Here is an 8,321-nt window from a genome sequence, read left to right on the forward strand (position 1 = left end):
ATATAAGCACAAGTACATACATATTCTTCAGGATTCTGTTCTATTTCATGCTACACTGAACATACCTTTAATGTTTAATGGGCTGAGATAAAAACCTGCATGATGTGATACTTCAATAAAGATTTTAAAATGTACACTTATGATACATGCACTTTTATATATCACTTTTTAAATTTGGATACAAATGTATCGGATGTATTCTCCACTATTTCTCTGAATTTGAGTCACATTTTTTGACTAACAACCAGATGTTTCAAAATAGCCTGCTGTGAATGGTTTCCTCTCTTAGCATTTATAAATAGCACCCTGACCTCTTTTCCAACTGAATTTGAGGGCTTGTTCCTATTGGCTCTGTAATTATCTAAGTCTCTTTTTTCTTAGGTAAGAGGATATCTCAGCAAGTGTCTCTTAACTGATTGACTCATTTATTAACATTTATTCATTAAATAAATATTTAAGGATCGCTAACTACTCTCCCCAAGATAACATAACAGGGAGAAACATTTGCAGTTCAAGATAACACCTATCATCTTATTTGAGAACAGTGCTATTGTGTGTATATATACATATATATTCTAATCCTGAAAGATGATGTTGTTAAAGTGCGACACTCAGTATGCCAGCAAATTTGGAAAACTCAGCAGTGGCCACAGGACTGGAAAAGGTCAATTTCTATTCCAATGACAAAGAATGTTCAAATTTCTGTACAATTGCACTCATTTCTCATGAAAGCAAGATTATGCTCAAAATCCTTCAAGTTAGGCTTCAGGAGTATGTGAACCGAAAACTTCCAGATGTACCAGCAGGATTTAGAAAAGGTAGAGGAACCAAAGATCATATTGCCAACATGCCCTGGATCACAGAAAAAGCAAAGGAATTTTTTTTTAATCTATTTCTGCTTCATTGACCACGTTAAAGACTTTAACTGTATTGATCACAGCAAACTTTGGAAAATTCCTTAAAGAGATGGGAATACAAGACCACCTTACCTATCTCCTGAGAAACCTGTATGCAGGTAAGCAGCAGCAGTTAGAATGAGACATGGAACAATGGACTGGTTCGAGAACATCAAGGCTCTATATTGTCACCCTGCTTATTTAACTTCTATGCAGAGTATATCACGTGAAATGCCAGGTTGGATGACTCACAAGCTGGAATCAAGATTGCCAGGAGAAATACCAACAACCTCAGATATGCAGATGATATCACTTTAATGGTAGAAAGTGAAGAGGAACTAAAGAGCCCTTGTACAGGTAAAAGAGGAGAGTGAAAAAGCTATCTGAAAACTCAGTATTCATAAAAAAGAAGATCATGACATCCAGTCCCATCACTTCATGGCAAATAAATGAGAAAAAGTGGAAGCAGTGACAGATTTCATTTTCTTGGGCTCCAAAATTACTGTGGATGGTGACTGCAGCCATGAAATTAAAAAACACTTGCTCCTTGGAAGAAAAGTTATGACAAGCCTAAGAAGTGTAAAAAAGCAAAGACATCACTTTGCTAACAAAGGTCCATGTGGACAAAGGTGTGCTTTTTCCAACAGTCATGTATGGATATGAGCTGCACCATAAAGAAGACTGAGCATCAAAATCGATGCTCAAATTGAGCATTTGAAATTGATGCTTTCAAACTGTGGAGTTTAAGAAGACTCTAGAGACTCTCAAGAGACTCTTCAGAGTCCCTTGGACTGCAAGGAGATCAAACCAGATTTCCTAAAGGAAATCAACCCTGAGTATTCATTGGAAGGACTGATGCTGAAGCTCCAATACTTTGGCCACCTGATACAAAGAGCCATTGGAAAAGAACCTGATGCTTGGAAAGACTGAGGCCAAGAGGAGAAAGGGACGACAGAGGATGAGATGGTTGGATGGCATCACTAACTCAGTGTACACGAGTATGAGCAAACTCGGTGAGATAGTGAAGGACAGGGAAGACCGGCGTGCTGCCGTTCATGGGGTCACAAAGAGTCAGACACAACATAGTGACTGAACAATGATATATATATATATATATATATAGTACTAAAAAGAAAGTGAAAATTCAAGTCTTCTCTCCAGGAGTTTAAAATCTAAAGGAGTGTATTAAGCATGGCTGTAACCATGTTACAGCCATATGCATATCAAGGGAAAATGACATGCATATGGACTGCTGCTGCTGCTAAGTCGCTTCAGTCGTGCCCGACTCTTGTGCGACCCCATAGACGGCAACCCACCAGCCTCCCCCGTCCCTGGGATTCTCCAGGCAAGAACACTGGAGTGGGTTGCCATTTCCTTCTCCAATGCATGAAAGTGAAAAGTGAAAGTGAAGTCACTCAGTCGTGTCCGGCCCTCAGCCACCCCATGAACTGTTGTAGCCTACCAGGCTCCTCCGTCCATGGGATTTTCCAGGCTAGAGTACTGGAGTCGGTTGCCATTGCCTTCTCCAATGCATATGGACAGTTCTTTATAAGTCAGTAAGAGCCAGTAAAAGAGGAACTCCAAAACTGGAAGACTCAAATCTTATGAGCTTGACTTTCACGTGGTTCATATTTTAAGTACTGTTTTATGTATAACATAGAGAAGTAGCACCATCATCTTCCAAGACTTCCAACGAACTCTAAAAACTTCAAACTGACTCCATAAATATAATTGAAATATGCAGCAATTCAGAACTCTGAGGATGGAATGATCAGTGAAGGAGCTACAGAGGGGAATGTATGGGAATGTAGCATGTGGAGACAGCAGTCATTGCCACAAAGCGGGGCAATGAGGGAGATGTCTTTAGGCAATCAAGCAGATGAGAAGACATCTCATAGCCTCCAGTCTCTCATCAGTCACATCTGATCAAAGCTGAGAAACAGTTCCAACATTAATAAAATGTTCTTTACCTAATATTTTCCAAAAAATTCCCAAAATTCCTCAGTTTAGAAAGTGCAAAGATTGGATTCAATAAATGATTCAACAAACAAGAAAAAAAAAATACTTGCTAAAACATTAAAATAATTTCTTCTTAAAAGCAATGGCTGTCATTCATAAGTAGCATTTTTATAGCATCTTTCACTGAACTTTCTCAAAGTTGCTAAGAGGTGGGACAGAAAAAAACAAAGCAAAAACAGAAAACGTCCCCAGTATCATGACGTTTATAATACAGAGTTCTAAGCCGGTTTTTAAAACATCACAGTCTTATGGTGCTAGTTTAAGACTTTCTTCCAAGAAAACTGCAATTCATTATAATCTTAGTCCTATGCCGCTGCTGCTAAGTCGCTTCAGTCCTGTCCAACTCTTTGCCACCAAATGGACCCTAGGCTGACAGGCTCCTCTGTCCAAGGGATTTCCCAGGCAAGAATATTGGGTTGCCATGCCCTCCTCCAGAGGATCTTCCTGACCCAGGGATCAAACCCAGGTCTCCTTAATGCAGGCAGATTCTTTAATGGTCTCAGCCATCAGGGAAGCCTCTTAGTCCTCTACTGAATCACAATAACTAAGTAGCTGAATTGAAAAGTACTCTATCTAGAAGGCTCAAACTGCAGTGATATGAGATGGTTAAGAAATTTGTTTTTAGAAGCAGACACAGATAATACAGAGAACAAACTACTGATCACCAGTGTGGAGAAGGAAGGGGAAGGCGCAATGTGGGGGCAGGTGGGGGGAAAAAGAGGCTACTATTGGATTAAATGAAATCATATGGGAGAAACTTTTGAAAAAAGCACTATAGAATTCAAAGAAACTTTCATTAAAAAATTAATATTCAAGAGACATAGGAAAAAAAATACATATTTGTTTTTAAATGTACTAGTTTCTTCTTTCATGGACTATCCATATAAAATCTGACTTATGGAGGAAAGAAAAAAATGCAAACACACACGCCCACATAAATACGTTTTAACAAGTCATTTGACTTCCCCTCTAGGTATATTTTCATTTAAACAAATCTTTGAGTACTGACAAATCAAGCCTATATAGAACACTCTTGGTGTTAAGACCCACCTTAAGTGTGTATTTGTTAAACAGCTGTCTGAAAAGTAGCCAGGGAGATATTTCCACTTTAGGCTCTAGCCTAGTTCCATGACCCATTTTACTTTTTCTTTCTTTTTAAAATACTGTTAAACAGTGGAAGGTCATGAGAATTTTCCCCTCAGTACTTCTCTTGTAAGTGTATGGAAGTCACAAGTATAAGTTTAGAAGTATTTCTCTTTTCCCCTTAAAAACGTTACCTTCCTTTTATAAAATAGTCATAACTTCATCTTCCAATTACTTACGGGCAATGTTCCCGTAAACTCCTGCGGGCGAAGAGTGCTTAAGTGCGGGAGAAATCAATACTGAGCTTGTAAGTACAACACTATTATTGGTAATCACAATGACATCCGATTATATGTACTTTTAAAAATAGCTTATTTTTCGGTACTTTTTTTAAACCAAAAGGATATATTCCACTAAGCAGACTACTTCAAGGACACCATTGCAAAAAGAAAAAGTTACTATCGCCATACAAACTTGCAACAGCCTTCAGTTCAGTCGCTCAAAATGCCATTATTCCAAACAAACTAGCTTCTAATTTGCCTCGAATTATCAAAGGTTATAGTTCACAATATATTTTCACAAAGACTTCCCCCCAATCAAAATTACTCCAGATCGCCGCAAGGAGGTGAAGCGAACGTTTAAGAAAAGCAAGGATGAACTTACCTCGTTTAATGAGACGGACACCCATTCTCCCAGGAGACCTGTCTCCAAACGTCAACGAGAAAATCAATCTGGTAAACTCCCTGTCGACAGTTTTCGAGTATGAGGTTAGGTTCAGGCAGGTGGAGGCCAAATGATTGTAATTAAAGTTAATTAACAGGCCTGCGGTCTCAAAGTGTAGAGCAAGTAGGGTGAGGGGGAGCACAGGGATCCGAGCGAACTCATTATCTCTACCGAGTAATTAACTGCTGCCTGAAACTCACTGAAGGGCAGCTCCTTTTCGAGGAAGGGGTCGAGCTGTCTGTCCGGCTCTTCCCACTCCTGAGTCAAATCCCATTACTAAGTAGAGTTTTTGTATCACTTACCAGCTTCTGGTTTCCTTTTAGACGCCCACATGCGGGAGCGAAATCCAAGCGGTAGAAACCGGAGCCGAACACTTGGCGCTCTGGAAATTTACCCAGAGAGGTGCCGGAAAGCCGCGGCTCAGATGAGACGGTCCTCACGCCCGACCCCGGCCCGGCCGCCCAGCCCACCGCCGTCCCCCGGACTCGCTTTGCGCGCGGGCAGCGGCGTTGGGGAGCCGAGGCGGCCGGGGCAGCCCGGTCGCCGGCTTCTCTCCCGGCCCGGCTCGACTAGTCCTCAGCCGTCTGTCCCAGGCGCGGGGCCTCCTGCTTCGCTCGCCGCCGGCTGCCCGCACGGCGTCTGCAGCCAGGAGGCGGCCGCGCGGGCGGCGCTGTCACTCGGGCCAGCACGCGGCGGCCGCCGCACCTGGAGGCGGGCAGCGCGAGCCCGCGCGCAGCTCCGGAAGCGCCGCGCCCGCAGCCCGCGCCCAGCCCAGGTGCTCCGGCGCCGCGCCTCGGCCGCTTCCTCCAGGCCCGCGGGGGCGGGGAGAGCCGCCGGGCGTGGGGGCAGCGAGGCTCAGCGGCGGGGGCAGCCGAGCCGGCCGCCCTGGTTCCGCAGCATAGTTGGGCGGCTGACTCAGCCCGCCCCGACTTGGCCGCGCCTGGCACCCTCGCCACCTGGCGCACCTCGGCCCCAAGGCTCCCGGGCCGGCGGGGTTGGTGAAGCCGCGAGGACGCGTCCCGCAGCCCAAAGCGGCGAGGGCATGGCCCTCCCCGGAGAGATGCCGGTGACCCTACTCCGGCTCAGGCCGGCCATTTGGTTGGTCGTTGCTCACGGATGGGTGGGTTGTCAAGTGGGCGGAACCTCAGCACCACTGATTATTAGTATTACTCTGCTAAGTAGTTTCCAGGTTGCCTCAGCGTTTCCCAAACTTAAGACTCATCTAGGGCGCTAGTTTTCCCAGGCTGCTTTTGCGTAAAGTTGCACTCAATGGGCCCGGGAATCTGTTTACCAAGTTCAGTGCTGATTAGTCTCGACCCATTATATCGGATTCTCCTTCTAGTTGTCTCTGTGAGGGAAGGACGAATATTTCCACTTTCTAGTTGAGGAGTTTGCGGGGCAGAGCAACTTGCCCAGGCAGTCATAACTTTAAGGTGTGCAGGGGATTTTCAATTTAGATCTGAATACAGCCTCCTCACAGATGTTTTAAATCCCCCGTTCTTGTCTCCACGCCCCGCTTCTTGTCTCCACCCCTCTGAGGGGAGGGAGAACCCTGCTCTAGTCCTTCTGGCCTCTGAGATTGTTAAGATCCCGGAAAGACATTTCCCCTTGGACTTGGACCTTGACACTCTGCTCTTGGAAGTAACAATAAGGCAGCAAGAGGACACGGGAATTGGAACAGAAAAACACTTGCGCGCCCCGGAATATCGATAAAGTGTTCGTAAAATCTTATCGCTTGCCAGTGACTTCAAGGGCAAGCTCCTTATATTTTAGTTAACAACTTTGTACAGACTGTACCTGAAATTCTCTCCCTTAAAAGTTAAAATGTCCTTACATTTTCCTGTTCGTGTTGGTGAAAGTAAAGCAATTAGGGAAAGTGCTGAGCTTATTATGAAAATGAAATAATTGGTGAAGTCTGGGGCGTGGGAGGCTTCCCAGGAGCCCAGGTCCTTGGGAGGCTTCATCTTCAGGGAAAAATCTGCCCATCAAAAAGCACCCTCCTGCCCTGGGAGACTCTGAGGCTGCTATGGCAAGCATGCTCCAGAGACAGTAAATCTTCAGTTTCTTTTGAACTAAATACTTTAAAGCAAGATCTATTTTCTCCAAGAAAGTTTTCTCGTCATTTTCCAAACCTCAAGAATTGTCTTTTTTTTTTTTTATTTCTGTAGAATTTTATTTTTGTGGCTCTTTTTGACTTCCTGTTAAGTCCATACTCTTTGTGGGCTTTATTTTCCCTCTCCCTCATAGTTCTCACATACTTGTCATTTATTTTTATCATTGTAAGCCATCTTAAATCCTTTTCTGAGCAAGGTGGGTTATAAATAAAAAATCTTACATCAGTTATGGTATGTCTTAGTAAGGCAAGCACTGTTCCTGGAACAGAGTCCTCAAATTATTTCTCTAGGTAGATTTTATAAAATAATTGAGACTTTGTGCCTTTTTGTAACAATATCTTAGTTTCTCGATTATCCTTCAGTCATTTATTGTTTAAAATAATGTAAAAAAAATAATGTTTAAAAGTTTTATTTTCATTAAACAAAATTGAAACGACGGTCATTAGCAAACACAGTGAGACCCCCAGGATTTACAGTCTTCTCTGAGAAGAAATAAAGTTAAAAGCTGTAAGGCACATTGATGATTCAGTAATAGCTCTGGGAAATGAAAGAAAAGCAGTACTCCCTTACTGAAAGTATACATTGGTTACAAGCTGTATGCTGATTTTAAGAACCTTAATATATGAAGGAAAATAAAAGATTGCTGAAGCAATATGGCAAAAACTTTTATTAACTGTTCATTAATCATTCCAGGTTCTGGCTGAACACCTAGCATATGTATGTTGTGTTTCTACAACTCCATGAGTTGGAATTCTTTTTCCAACTTTACAAACAAAGGATTGAGACTTAGTTTAAGTAGTAAATAACGGATAAATCAAACACTTCTAGGCTCTATTCATAGCCTATGCATAATGTATTGATATGTAGCAGCCCTCATAGTTAGGCAATCGGAGAAAAGTACGCAGGAAAAGTGACTATAAAAATTGAAGTATGAAAAATCTGTTGACTGTCAAGGCCATTCTACTATATAGTACTAGTTAATTTCCATCTGTTTATTTATTACAAATATGTATTTGGAATATATCTTTTTATCTCTGTATTTATTCCAAAATGACCCATTCCAACTTTTATTTCCCCCCTTTTCAAAGGGAGAGCAGGCATAGCTCTGCCCTTGCCAGATTTTGTGTCTCTGCTCCACCCATCTCTCCTACCCAGAATGCACTCTGCTTCTGAAGGAGGCAGTTGGAGAGAGTGGAAACCATCCTCCTCTCCTCCGCCTTTTCCTACTTCCCCTTTTCGTTACATCATCAAGGCTAACACCCATAGAGCATTTATATGCCAGTTGCTATTCCCAGCACTTGCAAAAGCTCATTTAATTATCCCAACTCTTTGAAGATATAGTGTTATCATCCCCACTATAAGAAAGGAAACTTAGGAAAAAGATGTCGAGTGATTTACACCAATTATGCCATAAGGCAGAGAGAATTCCAGCCCAGTCTTCTCCAGGAACCATTCTCTGCACTGGATTGCCTGTTTCCGAAAGCAC

At 42.8% G+C, this 8,321-nt stretch overlaps 1 protein-coding gene across 6 annotated transcripts in view; it reads right to left on the reverse strand.

The window, feature by feature from the left end:
- The window catches only part of ARAP2 (ArfGAP with RhoGAP domain, ankyrin repeat and PH domain 2), a 355,345-nt gene extending 349,940 nt beyond the window's left edge, over positions 1–5,405 (reverse strand). For 5 of the 6 annotated variants that reach the window (XR_008687007.2, XM_055434098.2, XM_055434096.2 and 2 more), the window contains exon 1: positions 5,024–5,405. The gene's annotated coding sequence lies outside the window, so the exon portion shown is untranslated. Of the gene's footprint in view, positions 1–4,661; positions 4,757–5,023 lie in introns of those variants that run through there. The other variant, XM_055434094.2, reaches the window with a different exon arrangement.
- Between the last annotated feature and the right edge of the window lie 2,916 nt (positions 5,406–8,321).

The sequence above is a fragment of the Moschus berezovskii genome, chromosome 5, assembly GCF_049115385.1.
Source record: "Moschus berezovskii isolate FMDL1 chromosome 5, NW_MosBer_1.0, whole genome shotgun sequence".
Taxonomy (NCBI): domain Eukaryota; kingdom Metazoa; phylum Chordata; class Mammalia; order Artiodactyla; family Moschidae; genus Moschus; species Moschus berezovskii.